The sequence below is a fragment of the Ambystoma mexicanum genome, chromosome 4q, assembly GCF_040938575.1.
Source record: "Ambystoma mexicanum isolate Mex_15411 chromosome 4q, UKY_AmexF1_1, whole genome shotgun sequence".
Taxonomy (NCBI): Eukaryota; Metazoa; Chordata; class Amphibia; order Caudata; family Ambystomatidae; genus Ambystoma; species Ambystoma mexicanum.
The window spans coordinates 531,466,295-531,486,049 of record NC_090928.1 but is presented as its reverse complement, the minus strand read 5'-3'; the positions used below and the strand labels follow the sequence as shown (position 1 = coordinate 531,486,049).

The 19,755-nt window shown below is 38.9% G+C and overlaps 3 non-coding genes across 3 annotated transcripts; all 3 read left to right on the top strand.

The window, feature by feature from the left end:
* Positions 1 to 5,910: 5,910 nt before the first annotated feature.
* TRNAK-CUU (transfer RNA lysine (anticodon CUU)) lies at positions 5,911 to 5,983 on the top strand. The gene has a single exon. It is a non-coding gene; the product is annotated as a tRNA-Lys (tRNA).
* A 7,716-nt stretch (positions 5,984 to 13,699) lies between these two features.
* On the top strand, positions 13,700 to 13,772 carry TRNAK-CUU (transfer RNA lysine (anticodon CUU)). Its single transcript has one exon. It is a non-coding gene; the product is annotated as a tRNA-Lys (tRNA).
* Positions 13,773 to 19,682: 5,910 nt separating this feature from the next.
* Positions 19,683 to 19,755, top strand: TRNAK-CUU (transfer RNA lysine (anticodon CUU)). Its single transcript has one exon. It is a non-coding gene; the product is annotated as a tRNA-Lys (tRNA).

Below are 19,755 nucleotides of genomic sequence, written 5' to 3'. Positions count from 1 at the left end.
AAAACAACTAAAATTATAGTGCTTTTTGACCAAAAAAATACATCCTATCTGTGGAAAGCGGCAGTGCAGGGATAGGGAAGAAAACTATAGGCATCCAAAGGAGCCTGGCTAGTTCAGTCGGTAGAGCTTGAGACTCTTAATCTCAGGGTCGTGGGTTCGAGCCCCACATTGGGCGAAAACAACTAAAATTGTGCTTTTTGACCAAAAAAATAGAAATTGAAAGTCTCTTTACAATATTTGCAATATTTTCATTGTTAACACGCAATATATGAATGCATGTCTGGATGATGTGTAATGGGGCAATACCATACCTTAATGTATTCACTGTAAAATAAAAAGTATGTATCATCTTATTATAAAATAAAGTGGATAAAACACAAATAAGACTTTCTTTCACACAGGTTCAGTCAGCTATTTCCTTATATTCTTCAAAGCGTTCTGATATTGACTGGTAATTGTGTTTGATACTTTCTTAGACTATTTTTGCCTCTGGCTGATGTGTATTTTCTTTCCAAACTCCACCAGAGCCTATGATTACACAGCATCCTAAAATTTTAGTGCTTTTTGACCAAAAAAATAGAAATTGAAAGTCTCTTTACAATATTTGCAATATTTTCATTGTTAACATGCAATGTATGAATGCATGTCTGGATGATGTGTAATGGGGCAATACCATACCTTAATGTATTCACTGTAAAAGAAAAAGTATGCATCATCTTACTATAAAATAAAGTGGAGAAAACACAAATAAGACTTTTTTCCACACAGGTTTAATCGGCTATTTCCTGATATTCTTCAATGCGTTCTGATATTGACTGGTAATTGTGTTTGATACTTTCTTAGACTATTTCTGCCTCTGGCTGATGTGTATTTTCTTTCCAAACTCCACCAGAGCCTATGATTACACAGCATCCTATCTGTGGAAAACGGCAGTGCAGGGATAGGGAAGAAAACTATAGGCATCCAAAGGAGCCCGGCTAGCTCAGTTGGTAGAGCATGAGACTCTTAATCTCAGGGTCGTGGGTTCGAGCCCCATGTTGGGCGAAAACAACTAAAATTGTAGTGCTTTTTGACCAAAAAAATAGAAATTGAAAGTCTCTTTACAATATTTGCAATATTTTCATTGTTAACATGCAATATATGAATGCATGTCTGGATGATGTGTAATGGGGCAATACCATACCTTAATGTATTCACTGTAAAAGAAAAAGTATGCATCATCTTACTATAAAATAAAGTGGAGAAAACACAAATAAGACTTTTTTCCACACAGGTTTAATCGGCTATTTCCTGATATTCTTCAATGCGTTCTGATATTGACTGGTAATTGTGTTTGATACTTTCTTAGACTATTTCTGCCTCTGGCTGATGTGTATTTTCTTTCCAAACTCCACCAGAGCCTATGATTACACAGCATCCTATCTGTGGAAACCGGCAGTGCAGGGATAGGGAAGAAAACTATAGGCATCCAAAGGAGCCCGGCTAGCTCAGTCGGTAGAGCTTGAGTCTCTTAATCTCAGGGTCGTGGGTTCGAGCCCCACGTTGGGCGAAAACAACTAAAATTGTAGTGCTTTTTGACCAAAAAAATACATCCTATCTGTGGAAAACGGCAGTGCAGGGATAGGGAAGAAAACTATAGGCATCCAAAGGAGCCCGGCTAGCTCAGTCGGTAGAACATGAGACTCTTAATCTCAGGGTCGTGGGTTCGAGCCCCACGTTGGGCGAAAACAACTAAAATTTTAGTGCTTTTTGACCCAAAAAATAGAAATTGAAAGTCTCTTTACAATATTTGCAATATTTTCATTGTTAACATGCAATATATGAATGCATGTCTGGATGATGTGTAATGGGGCAATACCATACCTTAATGTATTCACTGTAAAAGAAAAAGTATGTATCATCTTACTATAAAATAAAGTGGAGAAAACACAAATAAGACTTTTTTCCACACAGGTTTAATCGGCTATTTCCTGATATTCTTCAATGCGTTCTGATATTGACTGGTAATTGTGTTTGATACTTTCTTAGACTATTTCTGCCGCTGGCTGATGTGTATTTTCTTTCCAAACTCCACCAGAGCCTATGATTACACAGCATCCTATCTGTGGAAACCGGCAGTGCAGGGATAGGGAAGAAAACTATAGGCATCCAAAGGAGCCCAGCTAGCTCAGTCGGTAGAGCTTGAGTCTCTTAATCTCAGGGTCGTGGGTTCGAGCCCCACGTTGGGCGAAAACAACTAAAATTGTAGTGCTTTTTGACCAAAAAAATAGAAATTGAAAGTCTCTTTACAATATTTTCATTGTTAACATGCAATGTATGAATGCATGTCTGGATGATGTGTAATGGGGCAATACCATACCTTAATGTATTCACTGTAAAAGAAAAAGTATGCATCATCTTACTATAAAATAAAGTGGAGAAAACACAAATAAGATTTTTTTCCACACAGGTTTAATCGGCTATTTCCTGATATTCTTCAATGCGTTCTGATATTGACTGGTAATTGTGTTTGATACTTTCTTAGACTATTTCTGCCTCTGGCTGATGTGTATTTTCTTTCCAAACTCCACCAGAGCCTATGATTACACAGCATCCTATCTGTGGAAAGCGGCAGTGCAGGGATAGGGAAGAAAACTATAGGCATCCAAAGGAGCCCGGCTAGCTCAGTCGGTAGAGCTTGAGTCTCTTAATCTCAGGGTCGTGGGTTCGAGCCCCACGTTGGGCGAAAACAACTAAAATTGTAGTGCTTTTTGACCAAAAAAATACATCCTATCTGTGGAAAACGGCAGTGCAGGGATAGGGAAGAAAACTATAGGCATCCAAAGGAGCCTGGCTAGCTCAGTCGGTAGAGCTTGAGACTCTTAATCTCAGGGTCGTGGGTTCGAGCCCCACGTTGGGCGAAAACAACTAAAATTTTAGTGCTTTTTGACCAAAAAAATAGAAATTGAAATTCTCTTTACAATATTTGCAATATTTTCATTGTTAACATGCAATATATGAATGCATGTCTGGATGATGTGTAATGGGGCAATACCATACCTTAATGTATTCACTGTAAAAGAAAAAGTATGTATCATCTTACTATAAAATAAAGTGGAGAAAACACAAATAAGACTTTTTTCCACTCAGGTTTAATCGGCTATTTCCTGATATTCTTCAATGCGTTCTGATATTGACTGGTAATTGTGTTTGATACTTTCTTAGATTATTTCTGCCTCTGGCTGATGTGTATTTTCTTTCCAAACTCCACCAGAGCCTATGATTACACAGCATCCTATCTGTGGAAAACGGCAGTGCAGGGATAGGGAAGAAAACTATAGACATTCAAAGGAGCCCGGCTAGCTCAGTCGGTAGAGCATGAGACTCTTACTCTCAGGGTCGTGGGTTTGAGCCCCACATTGGGCGAAAACAACTAAAATTGTAGTGCTTTTTGACCAAAAAAATAGAAATTGAAAGTCTCTTTACAATATTTGCAATATTTTCATTGTTAACATGCAATGTATGAATGCATGTCTGGATGATGTGTAATGGGGCAATACCATACCTTAATGTATTCACTGTAAAAGAAAAAGTATGCATCATCTTACTATAAAATAAAGTGAAGAAAACACAAATAAGACTTTTTTCCACACAGGTTTAATCGGCTATTTCCTGATATTCTTCAATGCGTTCTGATATTGACTGGTAATTGTGTTTGATACTTTGACTATTTCTGCCTCTGGCTGATGTGTATTTTCTTTCCAAACTCCACCAGAGCCTATGATTACACAGCATCCTATCTGTGGAAAACGGCAGTGCAGGGATAGGGAAGAAAACTATAGGCATCCAAAGGAGCCCGGCTAGCTCAGTCGGTAGAGCATGAGACTCTTAATCTCAGGGTCGTGGGTCCGAGCCCCACGTTGGACGAAAACAACTAAAATTGTAGTGCTTTTTGACCAAAAAAATACATCCTATCTGTGGAAAACGGCAGTGCAGGGATAGGGAAGAAAACTATAGGCATCCAAAGGAGCCTGGCTAGCTCAGTCGGTAGAGCATGAGACTCTTAATCTCAGGGTCGTGGGTTCGAGCCCCACGTTGGACGAAAACAACTGAAATTGTAGTGCTTTTTGACCAAAAAAATACATCCTATCTATGGAAAACGGCAGTGCAGGGATAGGGAAGAAAACTATAGGCATCCAAAGGAGCCCGGCTAGCTCAGTCGGTAGAGCATGAGACTCTTAATCTCAGGGTCGTGGGTCCGAGCCCCACGTTGGACGAAAACAACTAAAATTGTAGTGCTTTTTGACCAAAAAAATACATCCTATCTGTGGAAAACGGCAGTGCAGGGATAGGGAAGAAAACTATAGGCATCCAAAGGAGCCTGGCTAGCTCAGTCGGTAGAGCATGAGACTCTTAATCTCAGGGTCGTGGGTTCGAGCCCCACGTTGGACGAAAACAACTAAAATTGTAGTGCTTTTTGACCAAAAAAATACATCCTATCTATGGAAAACGGCAGTGCAGGGATAGGGAAGAAAACTATAGGCATCCAAAGGAGCCTGGCTAGCTCAGTCGGTAGAGCATGAGACTCTTAATCTCAGGGTCGTGGGTTATAGCCCCACGTTGGGCGAAAACAACTAAAATTTTAGTGCTTTTTGACCAAAAAAATAGAAATTGAAAGTCTCTTTACAATATTTGCAATATTTTCATTGTTAACATGCAATATATGAATGCATGTCTGGATGATGTGTAATGGGGCAATGCCATACCTTAATGTATTCACTGTAAAAGAAAAAGTATGTATCATCTTACTATAAAATGAAGTGGAGAAAACACAAATAAGACTTTTTTCCACACAGGTTCAGTCAGCTATTTCCTTATATTCTTCAAAGCGTTCTGATATTGACTGGTAATTGTGTTTGATACTTTCTTAGACTATTTCTGCCTCTGGCTGATGTGTATTTTCTTTCCAAACTCCACCAGAGCCTATGATTACACAGCATCCTATCTGTGGAAAGCGGCAGTGCAGGGATAGGGAAGAAAACTATAGGCATCCAAAGGAGCCCGGCTAGCTCAGTCGGTAGAGCACGAGACTCTTACTCTCAGGGTCGTGGGTTCGAGCCCCACATTGGGCGAAAACAACTAAAATTGTAGTGCTCTTTGACCAAAAAAATAGAAATTGAAAGTCTCTTTACAATATTTGCAATATTTTCATTGTTAACATGCAATATATGAATGCATGTCTGGATGATGTGTAATGGGGCAATACCATACCTTAATGTATTCACTGTAAAATAAAAAGTATGTATCATCTTATTATAAAATAAAGTGGAGAAAACACAAATAAGACTTTCTTTCACACAGGTTCAGTCAGCTATTTCCTTATATTCTTCAAAGCGTTCTGATATTGACTGGTAATTGTGTTTGATACTTTCTTAGACTATTTTTGCCTCTGGCTGATGTGTATTTTCTTTCCAAACTCCACCAGAGCCTATGATTACACAGCATCCTAAAATTTTAGTGCTTTTTGACCAAAAAAATAGAAATTGAAAGTCTCTTTACAATATTTGCAATATTTTCATTGTTAACATGCAATGTATGAATGCATGTCTGGATGATGTGTAATGGGGCAATACCATACCTTAATGTATTCACTGTAAAAGAAAAAGTATGCATCATCTTACTATAAAATAAAGTGGAGAAAACACAAATAAGACTTTTTTCCACACAGGTTTAATCGGCTATTTCCTGATATTCTTCAATGCGTTCTGATATTGACTGGTAATTGTGTTTGATACTTTCTTAGACTATTTCTGCCTCTGGCTGATGTGTATTTTCTTTCCAAACTCCACCAGAGCCTATGATTACACAGCATCCTATCTGTGGAAAGCGGCAGTGCAGGGATAGGGAAGAAAACTATAGGCATACAAAGGAGCCCGGCTAGCTCAGTCGGTAGAGCGTGAGACTCTTAATCTCAGGGTCGTGGGTTCGAGCCCCACGTTGGGCGAAAACAACTAAAATTGTAGTGCTTTTTGACCAAAAAAATACATCCTATCTGTGGAAAACGGCAGTGCAGGGATAGGGAAGAAAACTATAAGCATCCAAAGGAGCCTGGCTAGCTCAGTCGGTAGAGCTTGAGACTCTTAATCTCAGGGTCGTGGGTTCGAGCCCCACGTTGGGCGAAAACAACTAAAATTTTAGTGCTTTTTGACTAAAAAAATAGAAATTGAAAGTCTCTTTACAATATTTGCAATATTTTCATTGTTAACATGCAATATATGAATGCATGTCTGGATGATGTGTAATGGGGCAATACCATACCTTAATGTATTCACTGTAAAATAAAAAGTATGTATCATCTTATTATAAAATAAAGTGGAGAAAACACAAATAAGACTTTCTTTCACACAGGTTCAGTCAGCTATTTCCTTATATTCTTCAAAGCGTTCTGATATTGACTGGTAATTGTGTTTGATACTTTCTTAGACTATTTCTGCCTCTGGCTGATGTGTATTTTCTTTCCAAACTCCACCAGAGCCTATGATTACACAGCATCCTATCTGTGGAAAGCGGCAGTGCAGGGATAGGGAAGAAAACTATAAGCATCCAAAGGAGCCCGGCTAGCTCAGTCGGTAGAGCATGAGACTCTTAATCTCAGGGTCGTGGGTTCGAGCCCCACGTTGGGCGAAAACAACTAAAATTGTAGTGCTTTTTGACCAAAAAAATACATCCTATCTGTGGAAAACGGCAGTGCAGGGATAGGGAAGAAAACTATAGGCATCCAAAGGAGCCTGGCTAGCTCAGTCGGTAGAGCTTGAGACTCTTAATCTCAGGGTCGTGAGTTCGAGCCCCACGTTGGGCGAAAACAACTAAAATTTTAGTGCTTTTTGACCAAAAAAATAGAAATTGAAAGTCTCTTTACAATATTTGCAATATTTTCATTGTTAACATGCAATATATGAATGCATGTCTGGATGATGTGTAATGGGGCAATACCATACCTTAATGTATTCACTGTAAAAGAAAAAGTATGTATCATCTTACTATAAAATAAAGTGGAGAAAACACAAATAAGACTTTTTTCCACACAGGTTTAATCGGCTATTTCCTGATATTCTTCAATGCGTTCTGATATTGACTGGTAATTGTGTTTGATACTTTGACTATTTCTGCCTCTGGCTGATGTGTATTTTCTTTCCAAACTCCACCAGAGCCTATGATTACACAGCATCCTATCTGTGGAAAACGGCAGTGCAGGGATAGGGAAGAAAACTATAGGCATCCAAAGGAGCCCGGCTAGCTCAGTCGGTAGAGCATGAGACTCTTAATCTCAGGGTCGTGGGTTCGAGCCCCACGTTGGGCGAAAACAACTAAAATTGTAGTGCTTTTTGACCAAAAAAATACATCCTATCTGTGGAAAGCGGCAGTGCAGGGATAGGGAAGAAAACTATAGGCATCCAAAGGAGCCTGGCTAGTTCAGTCGGTAGAGCTTGAGACTCTTAATCTCAGGGTCGTGGGTTCGAGCCCCACATTGGGCGAAAACAACTAAAATTGTAGTGCTTTTTGACCAAAAAAATAGAAATTGAAAGTCTCTTTACAATATTTGCAATATTTTCATTGTTAACATGCAATATATGAATGCATGTCTGGATGATGTGTAATGGGGCAATACCATACCTTAATGTATTCACTGTAAAATAAAAAGTATGTATCATCTTACTATAAAATAAAGTGGAGAAAACACAAATAAGACTTTTTTCCACACAGGTTTAATCGGCTATTTCCTGATATTCTTCAATGCGTTCTGATATTGACTGGTAATTGTGTTTGATACTTTCTTAGACTATTTCTGCCTCTGGCTGATGTGTATTTTCTTTCCAAACTCCACCAGAGCCTATGATTACACAGCATCCTATCTGTGGAAAGCGGCAGTGCAGGGATAGGGAAGAAAACTATAGGCATCCAAAGGAGCCTGGCTAGTTCAGTTGGTAGAGCATGAGACTCTTAATCTCAGGGTCGTGGGTTCGAGCCCCACGTTGGGCGAAAACAACTAAAATTGTAGTGCTTTTTGACCAAAAAAATAGAAATTGAAAGTCTCTTTCCAATATTTGCAATATTTTCATTGTTAACATGCAATGTATGAATGCATGTCTGGATGGTGTGTAATGGGGCAATACCATACCTTAATGTATTCACTGTAAAAGAAAAAGTATGTATCATCTTACTATAAAATAAAGTGGAGAAAACACAAATAAGACTTTTTTCCACACAGGTTTAATCGGCTATTTCCTGATATTCTTCAATGCGTTCTGATATTGACTGGTAATTGTGTTTGATACTTTGACTATTTCTGCCTCTGGCTGATGTGTATTTTCTTTCCAAACTCCACCAGAGCCTATGATTACACAGCATCCTATCTGCGGAAAACGGCAGTGCAGGGATAGGGAAGAAAACTATAGGCATCCAAAGTAGCCCGGCTCACTCAGTTGGTAGAGCATGAGACTCTTAATCTCAGGGTCGTGGGTTCGAGCCCCATGTTGGGCGAAAACAACTAAAATTGTAGTGCTTTTTGACCAAAAAAATAGAAATTGAAAGTCTCTTTACAATATTTGCAATATTTTCATTGTTAACATGCAATATATGAATGCATGTCTGGATGATGTGTAATGGGGCAATACCATACCTTAATGTATTCACTGTAAAAGAAAAAGTATGCATCATCTTACTATAAAATAAAGTGGAGAAAACACAAATAAGACTTTTTTCCACACAGGTTTAATCGGCTATTTCCTGATATTCTTCAATGCGTTCTGATATTGACTGGTAATTGTGTTTGATACTTTCTTAGACTATTTCTGCCTCTGGCTGATGTGTATTTTATTTCCAAACTCCACCAGAGCCTATGATTACACAGCATCCTATCTGTGGAAAGCGGCAGTGCAGGGATAGGGAAGAAAACTATAAGCATCCAAAGGAGCCCGGCTAGCTCAGTCGGTAGAGCATGAGACTCTTAATCTCAGGGTCGTGGGTTCGAGCCCCACGTTGGGCGAAAACAACTAAAATTGTAGTGCTTTTTGACCAAAAAAATACATCCTATCTGTGGAAAACGGCAGTGCAGGGATAGGGAAGAAAACTATAGGCATCCAAAGGAGCCTGGCTAGCTCAGTCGGTAGAGCTTGAGACTCTTAATCTCAGGGTCGTGGGTTCGAGCCCCACGTTGGGCGAAAACAACTAAAATTTTAGTGCTTTTTGACTAAAAAAATAGAAATTGAAAGTCTCTTTACAATATTTGCAATATTTTCATTGTTAACATGCAATATATGAATGCATGTCTGGATGATGTGTAATGGGGCAATACCATACCTTAATGTATTCACTGTAAAATAAAAAGTATGTATCATCTTATTATAAAATAAAGTGGAGAAAACACAAATAAGACTTTCTTTCACACAGGTTCAGTCAGCTATTTCCTTATATTCTTCAAAGCGTTCTGATATTGACTGGTAATTGTGATTGATACTTTCTTAGACTATTTCTGCCTCTGGCTGATGTGTATTTTCTTTCCAAACTCCACCATAGCCTATGATTACACAGCATCCTATCTGTGGAAAGCGGCAGTGCAGGGATAGGGAAGAAAACTATAAGCATCCAAAGGAGCCCGGCTAGCTCAGTCGGTAGAGCATGAGACTCTTAATCTCAGGGTCGTGAGTTCGAGCCCCACGTTGGGCGAAAACAACTAAAATTGTAGTGCTTTTTGACCAAAAAAATACATCCTATCTGTAGAAAACGGCAGTGCAGGGATAGGGAAGAAAACTATAGGCATCCAAAGGAGCCTGGCTAGCTCAGTCGGTAGAGCTTGAGACTCTTAATCTCAGGGTCGTGGGTTCGAGCCCCACGTTGGGCGAAAACAACTAAAATTTTAGTGCTTTTTGACCAAAAAAATAGAAATTGAAAGTCTCTTTACAATATTTGCAATATTTTCATTGTTAACATGCAATATATGAATGCATGTCTGGATGATGTGTAATGGGGCAATACCATACCTTAATGTATTCACTGTAAAAGAAAAAGTATGTATCATTTTACTATAAAATAAAGTGGAGAAAACACAAATAAGACTTTTTTCCACACAGGTTTAATCGGCTATTTCCTGATATTCTTCAATGCGTTCTGATATTGACTGGTAATTGTGTTTGATACTTTGACTATTTCTGCCTCTGGCTGATGTGTATTTTCTTTCCAAACTCCACCAGAGCCTATGATTACACAGCATCCTATCTGTGGAAAACGGCAGTGCAGGGATAGGGAAGAAAACTATAGGCATCCAAAGGAGCCCGGCTAGCTCAGTCGGTAGAGCATGAGACTCTTAATCTCTGGGTCGTGGGTTTGGGCCCCACGTTGGGCGAAAACAACTAAAATTGTAGTGCTTTTTGACCAAAAAAATACATCCTATCTGTGGAAAGCGGCAGTGCAGGGATAGGGAAGAAAACTATAGGCATCCAAAGGAGCCTGGCTAGTTCAGTCGGTAGAGCTTGAGACTCTTAATCTCTGGGTCGTGGGTTTGAGCCCCACATTGGGCGAAAACAACTAAAATTGTAGTGCTTTTTGACCAAAAAAATAGAAATTGAAAGTCTCTTTACAATATTTGCAATATTTTCATTGTTAACATGCAATATATGAATGCATGTCTGGATGATGTGTAATGGGGCAATACCATACCTTAATGTATTCACTGTAAAATAAAAAGTATGTATCATCTTACTATAAAATAAAGTGGAGAAAACACAAATAAGACTTTTTTCCACACAGGTTTAATCGGCTATTTCCTGATATTCTTCAATGCGTTCTGATATTGACTGGTAATTGTGTTTGATACTTTCTTAGACTATTTCTGCCTCTGGCTGATGTGTATTTTCTTTCCAAACTCCACCAGAGCCTATGATTACACAGCATCCTATCTGTGGAAAGCGGCAGTGCAGGGATAGGGAAGAAAACTATAGGCATCCAAAGGAGCCTGGCTAGCTCAGTCGGTAGAGCTTGAGACTCTTAATCTCAGGGTCGTGGGTTCGAGCCCCACGTTGGGCGAAAACAACTAAAATTTTAGTGCTTTTGACTAAAAAAATAGAAATTGAAAGTCTCTTTACAATATTTGCAATATTTTCATTGTTAACATGCAATATATGAATGCATGTCTGGATGATGTGTAATGGGGCAATACCATACCTTAATGTATTCACTGTAAAATAAAAAGTATGTATCATCTTATTATAAAATAAAGTGGAGAAAACACAAATAAGACTTTCTTTCACACAGGTTCAGTCAGCTATTTCCTTATATTCTTCAAAGCGTTCTGATATTGACTGGTAATTGTGTTTGATACTTTCTTAGACTATTTCTGCCTCTGGCTGATGTGTATTTTCTTTCCAAACTCCACCAGAGCCTATGATTACACAGCATCCTATCTGTGGAAAGCTGCAGTGCAGGGATAGGGAAGAAAACTATAAGCATCCAAAGGAGCCCGGCTAGCTCAGTCGGTAGAGCATGAGACTCTTAATCTCAGGGTCGTGGGTTCGAGCCCCACGTTGGGCGAAAACAACTAAAATTGTAGTGCTTTTTGACCAAAAAAATACATCCTATCTGTGGAAACGGCAGTGCAGGGATAGGGAAGAAAACTATAGGCATCCAAAGGAGCCTGGCTAGCTCAGTCGGTAGAGCTTGAGACTCTTAATCTCAGGGTCGTGGGTTCGAGCCCCACGTTGGGCGAAAACAACTAAAATTTTAGTGCTTTTTGACCAAAAAAATAGAAATTGAAAGTCTCTTTACAATATTTGCAATATTTTCATTGTTAACATGCAATATATGAATGCATGTCTGGATGATGTGTAATGGGGCAATACCATACCTTAATGTATTCACTGTAAAAGAAAAAGTATGTATCATCTTACTATAAAATAAAGTGGAGAAAACACAAATAAGACTTTTTTCCACACAGGTTTAATCGGCTATTTCCTGATATTCTTCAATGCGTTCTGATATTGACTGGTAATTGTGTTTGATACTTTCTTAGACTATTTCTGCCTCTGGCTGATGTGTATTTTCTTTCCAAACTCCACCAGAGCCTATGATTACACAGCATCCTATCTGTGGAAAGCGGCAGTGCAGGGATAGGGAAGAAAACTATAGGCATCCAAAGGAGCCCGGCTAGCTCAGTCGGTAGAGCTTGAGTCTCTTAATCTCAGGGTCGTGGGTTCGAGCCCCACGTTGGGCGAAAACAACTAAAATTGTAGTGCTTTTTGACCAAAAAAATACATCCTATCTGTGGAAAACGGCAGTGCAGGGATAGGGAAGAAAACTATAGGCATCCAAAGGAGCCCGGCTAGCTCAGTCGGTAGAACATGAGACTCTTAATCTCAGGGTCGTGGGTTCGAGCCCCACGTTGGGCGAAAACAACTAAAATTTTAGTGCTTTTTGACTAAAAAAATAGAAATTGAAAGTCTCTTTACAATATTTGCAATATTTTCATTGTTAACATGCAATATATGAATGCATGTCTGGATGATGTGTAATGGGGCAATACCATACCTTAATGTATTCACTGTAAAATAAAAAGTATGTATCATCTTATTATAAAATAAAGTGGAGAAAACACAAATAAGACTTTTTTTCACACAGGTTCAGTCAGCTATTTCCTTATATTCTTCAAAGCGTTCTCATATTGACTGGTAATTATGTTTGATACTTTCTTTGATACATGTCTTTTTTCCACACAGGTTCAGTCAGCTATTTCCTTATATTCTTCAAAGCGTTCTGATATTGACTGGTAATTGTGTTTGATACTTTCTTATACTATTTTTGCCTCTGGCTGATGTGTATTTTCTTTCCAAACTCCACCAGAGCCTATGATTACACAGCATCCTAAAATTTTAGTGCTTTTTGACCAAAAAAATAGAAATTGAAAGTCTCTTTACAATATTTGCAATATTTTCATTGTTAACATGCAATGTATGAATGCATGTCTGGATGATGTGTAATGGGGCAATACCATACCTTAATGTATTCACTGTAAAAGAAAAAGTATGCATCATTTTACTATAAAATAAAGTGGAGAAAACACAAATAAGACTTTTTTCCACACAGGTTTAATCGGCTATTTCCTGATATTCTTCAATGCGTTCTGATATTGACTGGTAATTGTGTTTGATACTTTCTTAGACTATTTCTGCCTCTGGCTGATGTGTATTTTCTTTCCAAACTCCACCAGAGCCTATGATTACACAGCATCCTATCTGTGGAAAGCGGCAGTGCAGGGATAGGGAAGAAAACTATAGGCATACAAAGGAGCCCGGCTAGCTCAGTCGGTAGAGCATGAGACTCTTAATCTCAGGGTCGTGGGTTCGAGCCCCACGTTGGGTGAAAACAACTAAAATTGTAGTGCTTTTTGACCAAAAAAATACATCCTATCTGTGGATAATTTTAAAAATAAAGTGGAGAAAACACAAATAAGACTTTCTTTCACACAGGTTCAGTCAGCTATTTCCTTATATTCTTCAAAGCGTTCTGATATTGACTGGTAATTGTGTTTGATACTTTCTTAGACTATTTCTGCCTCTGGCTGATGTGTATTTTCTTTCCAAACTCCACCAGAGCCTATGATTACACAGCATCCTATCTGTGGAAAACGGCAGTGCAGGGATAGGGAAGAAAACTAGAGGCATCCAAAGGAGCCCAGCTAGCTCAGTCGGTAGAGCATGAGACTCTTAATCTCAGGGTCGTGGGTTCGAGCCCCACGTTGGGCGAAAACAACTAAAATTATAGTGCTTTTTGACCAAAAAAATACATCCTATCTGTGGAAAGCGGCAGTGCAGGGATAGGGAAGAAAACTATAGGCATCCAAAGGAGCCTGGCTAGTTCAGTCGGTAGAGCTTGAGACTCTTAATCTCAGGGTCGTGGGTTCGAGCCCCACATTGGGCGAAAACAACTAAAATTGTGCTTTTTGACCAAAAAAATAGAAATTGAAAGTCTCTTTACAATATTTGCAATATTTTCATTGTTAACACGCAATATATGAATGCATGTCTGGATGATGTGTAATGGGGCAATACCATACCTTAATGTATTCACTGTAAAATAAAAAGTATGTATCATCTTATTATAAAATAAAGTGGATAAAACACAAATAAGACTTTCTTTCACACAGGTTCAGTCAGCTATTTCCTTATATTCTTCAAAGCGTTCTGATATTGACTGGTAATTGTGTTTGATACTTTCTTAGACTATTTTTGCCTCTGGCTGATGTGTATTTTCTTTCCAAACTCCACCAGAGCCTATGATTACACAGCATCCTAAAATTTTAGTGCTTTTTGACCAAAAAAATAGAAATTGAAAGTCTCTTTACAATATTTGCAATATTTTCATTGTTAACATGCAATGTATGAATGCATGTCTGGATGATGTGTAATGGGGCAATACCATACCTTAATGTATTCACTGTAAAAGAAAAAGTATGCATCATCTTACTATAAAATAAAGTGGAGAAAACACAAATAAGACTTTTTTCCACACAGGTTTAATCGGCTATTTCCTGATATTCTTCAATGCGTTCTGATATTGACTGGTAATTGTGTTTGATACTTTCTTAGACTATTTCTGCCTCTGGCTGATGTGTATTTTCTTTCCAAACTCCACCAGAGCCTATGATTACACAGCATCCTATCTGTGGAAAACGGCAGTGCAGGGATAGGGAAGAAAACTATAGGCATCCAAAGGAGCCCGGCTAGCTCAGTTGGTAGAGCATGAGACTCTTAATCTCAGGGTCGTGGGTTCGAGCCCCATGTTGGGCGAAAACAACTAAAATTGTAGTGCTTTTTGACCAAAAAAATAGAAATTGAAAGTCTCTTTACAATATTTGCAATATTTTCATTGTTAACATGCAATATATGAATGCATGTCTGGATGATGTGTAATGGGGCAATACCATACCTTAATGTATTCACTGTAAAAGAAAAAGTATGCATCATCTTACTATAAAATAAAGTGGAGAAAACACAAATAAGACTTTTTTCCACACAGGTTTAATCGGCTATTTCCTGATATTCTTCAATGCGTTCTGATATTGACTGGTAATTGTGTTTGATACTTTCTTAGACTATTTCTGCCTCTGGCTGATGTGTATTTTCTTTCCAAACTCCACCAGAGCCTATGATTACACAGCATCCTATCTGTGGAAACCGGCAGTGCAGGGATAGGGAAGAAAACTATAGGCATCCAAAGGAGCCCGGCTAGCTCAGTCGGTAGAGCTTGAGTCTCTTAATCTCAGGGTCGTGGGTTCGAGCCCCACGTTGGGCGAAAACAACTAAAATTGTAGTGCTTTTTGACCAAAAAAATACATCCTATCTGTGGAAAACGGCAGTGCAGGGATAGGGAAGAAAACTATAGGCATCCAAAGGAGCCCGGCTAGCTCAGTCGGTAGAACATGAGACTCTTAATCTCAGGGTCGTGGGTTCGAGCCCCACGTTGGGCGAAAACAACTAAAATTTTAGTGCTTTTTGACCCAAAAAATAGAAATTGAAAGTCTCTTTACAATATTTGCAATATTTTCATTGTTAACATGCAATATATGAATGCATGTCTGGATGATGTGTAATGGGGCAATACCATACCTTAATGTATTCACTGTAAAAGAAAAAGTATGTATCATCTTACTATAAAATAAAGTGGAGAAAACACAAATAAGACTTTTTTCCACACAGGTTTAATCGGCTATTTCCTGATATTCTTCAATGCGTTCTGATATTGACTGGTAATTGTGTTTGATACTTTCTTAGACTATTTCTGCCGCTGGCTGATGTGTATTTTCTTTCCAAACTCCACCAGAGCCTATGATTACACAGCATCCTATCTGTGGAAACCGGCAGTGCAGGGATAGGGAAGAAAACTATAGGCATCCAAAGGAGCCCAGCTAGCTCAGTCGGTAGAGCTTGAGTCTCTTAATCTCAGGGTCGTGGGTTCGAGCCCCACGTTGGGCGAAAACAACTAAAATTGTAGTGCTTTTTGACCAAAAAAATAGAAATTGAAAGTCTCTTTACAATATTTTCATTGTTAACATGCAATGTATGAATGCATGTCTGGATGATGTGTAATGGGGCAATACCATACCTTAATGTATTCACTGTAAAAGAAAAAGTATGCATCATCTTACTATAAAATAAAGTGGAGAAAACACAAATAAGATTTTTTTCCACACAGGTTTAATCGGCTATTTCCTGATATTCTTCAATGCGTTCTGATATTGACTGGTAATTGTGTTTGATACTTTCTTAGACTATTTCTGCCTCTGGCTGATGTGTATTTTCTTTCCAAACTCCACCAGAGCCTATGATTACACAGCATCCTATCTGTGGAAAGCGGCAGTGCAGGGATAGGGAAGAAAACTATAGGCATCCAAAGGAGCCCGGCTAGCTCAGTCGGTAGAGCTTGAGTCTCTTAATCTCAGGGTCGTGGGTTCGAGCCCCACGTTGGGCGAAAACAACTAAAATTGTAGTGCTTTTTGACCAAAAAAATACATCCTATCTGTGGAAAACGGCAGTGCAGGGATAGGGAAGAAAACTATAGGCATCCAAAGGAGCCTGGCTAGCTCAGTCGGTAGAGCTTGAGACTCTTAATCTCAGGGTCGTGGGTTCGAGCCCCACGTTGGGCGAAAACAACTAAAATTTTAGTGCTTTTTGACCAAAAAAATAGAAATTGAAATTCTCTTTACAATATTTGCAATATTTTCATTGTTAACATGCAATATATGAATGCATGTCTGGATGATGTGTAATGGGGCAATACCATACCTTAATGTATTCACTGTAAAAGAAAAAGTATGTATCATCTTACTATAAAATAAAGTGGAGAAAACACAAATAAGACTTTTTTCCACTCAGGTTTAATCGGCTATTTCCTGATATTCTTCAATGCGTTCTGATATTGACTGGTAATTGTGTTTGATACTTTCTTAGATTATTTCTGCCTCTGGCTGATGTGTATTTTCTTTCCAAACTCCACCAGAGCCTATGATTACACAGCATCCTATCTGTGGAAAACGGCAGTGCAGGGATAGGGAAGAAAACTATAGACATTCAAAGGAGCCCGGCTAGCTCAGTCGGTAGAGCATGAGACTCTTACTCTCAGGGTCGTGGGTTTGAGCCCCACATTGGGCGAAAACAACTAAAATTGTAGTGCTTTTTGACCAAAAAAATAGAAATTGAAAGTCTCTTTACAATATTTGCAATATTTTCATTGTTAACATGCAATGTATGAATGCATGTCTGGATGATGTGTAATGGGGCAATACCATACCTTAATGTATTCACTGTAAAAGAAAAAGTATGCATCATCTTACTATAAAATAAAGTGAAGAAAACACAAATAAGACTTTTTTCCACACAGGTTTAATCGGCTATTTCCTGATATTCTTCAATGCGTTCTGATATTGACTGGTAATTGTGTTTGATACTTTGACTATTTCTGCCTCTGGCTGATGTGTATTTTCTTTCCAAACTCCACCAGAGCCTATGATTACACAGCATCCTATCTGTGGAAAACGGCAGTGCAGGGATAGGGAAGAAAACTATAGGCATCCAAAGGAGCCCGGCTAGCTCAGTCGGTAGAGCATGAGACTCTTAATCTCAGGGTCGTGGGTCCGAGCCCCACGTTGGACGAAAACAACTAAAATTGTAGTGCTTTTTGACCAAAAAAATACATCCTATCTGTGGAAAACGGCAGTGCAGGGATAGGGAAGAAAACTATAGGCATCCAAAGGAGCCTGGCTAGCTCAGTCGGTAGAGCATGAGACTCTTAATCTCAGGGTCGTGGGTTCGAGCCCCACGTTGGACGAAAACAACTGAAATTGTAGTGCTTTTTGACCAAAAAAATACATCCTATCTATGGAAAACGGCAGTGCAGGGATAGGGAAGAAAACTATAGGCATCCAAAGGAGCCCGGCTAGCTCAGTCGGTAGAGCATGAGACTCTTAATCTCAGGGTCGTGGGTCCGAGCCCCACGTTGGACGAAAACAACTAAAATTGTAGTGCTTTTTGACCAAAAAAATACATCCTATCTGTGGAAAACGGCAGTGCAGGGATAGGGAAGAAAACTATAGGCATCCAAAGGAGCCTGGCTAGCTCAGTCGGTAGAGCATGAGACTCTTAATCTCAGGGTCGTGGGTTCGAGCCCCACGTTGGACGAAAACAACTAAAATTGTAGTGCTTTTTGACCAAAAAAATACATCCTATCTATGGAAAACGGCAGTGCAGGGATAGGGAAGAAAACTATAGGCATCCAAAGGAGCCTGGCTAGCTCAGTCGGTAGAGCATGAGACTCTTAATCTCAGGGTCGTGGGTTATAGCCCCACGTTGGGCGAAAACAACTAAAATTTTAGTGCTTTTTGACCAAAAAAATAGAAATTGAAAGTCTCTTTACAATATTTGCAATATTTTCATTGTTAACATGCAATATATGAATGCATGTCTGGATGATGTGTAATGGGGCAATGCCATACCTTAATGTATTCACTGTAAAAGAAAAAGTATGTATCATCTTACTATAAAATGAAGTGGAGAAAACACAAATAAGACTTTTTTCCACACAGGTTCAGTCAGCTATTTCCTTATATTCTTCAAAGCGTTCTGATATTGACTGGTAATTGTGTTTGATACTTTCTTAGACTATTTCTGCCTCTGGCTGATGTGTATTTTCTTTCCAAACTCCACCAGAGCCTATGATTACACAGCATCCTATCTGTGGAAAGCGGCAGTGCAGGGATAGGGAAGAAAACTATAGGCATCCAAAGGAGCCCGGCTAGCTCAGTCGGTAGAGCACGAGACTCTTACTCTCAGGGTCGTGGGTTCGAGCCCCACATTGGGCGAAAACAACTAAAATTGTAGTGCTCTTTGACCAAAAAAATAGAAATTGAAAGTCTCTTTACAATATTTGCAATATTTTCATTGTTAACATGCAATATATGAATGCATGTCTGGATGATGTGTAATGGGGCAATACCATACCTTAATGTATTCACTGTAAAATAAAAAGTATGTATCATCTTATTATAAAATAAAGTGGAGAAAACACAAATAAGACTTTCTTTCACACAGGTTCAGTCAGCTATTTCCTTATATTCTTCAAAGCGTTCTGATATTGACTGGTAATTGTGTTTGATACTTTCTTAGACTATTTTTGCCTCTGGCTGATGTGTATTTTCTTTCCAAACTCCACCAGAGCCTATGATTACACAGCATCCTAAAATTTTAGTGCTTTTTGACCAAAAAAATAGAAATTGAAAGTCTCTTTACAATATTTGCAATATTTTCATTGTTAACATGCAATGTATGAATGCATGTCTGGATGATGTGTAATGGGGCAATACCATACCTTAATGTATTCACTGTAAAAGAAAAAGTATGCATCATCTTACTATAAAATAAAGTGGAGAAAACACAAATAAGACTTTTTTCCACACAGGTTTAATCGGCTATTTCCTGATATTCTTCAATGCGTTCTGATATTGACTGGTAATTGTGTTTGATACTTTCTTAGACTATTTCTGCCTCTGGCTGATGTGTATTTTCTTTCCAAACTCCACCAGAGCCTATGATTACACAGCATCCTATCTGTGGAAAGCGGCAGTGCAGGGATAGGGAAGAAAACTATAGGCATACAAAGGAGCCCGGCTAGCTCAGTCGGTAGAGCGTGAGACTCTTAATCTCAGGGTCGTGGGTTCGAGCCCCACGTTGGGCG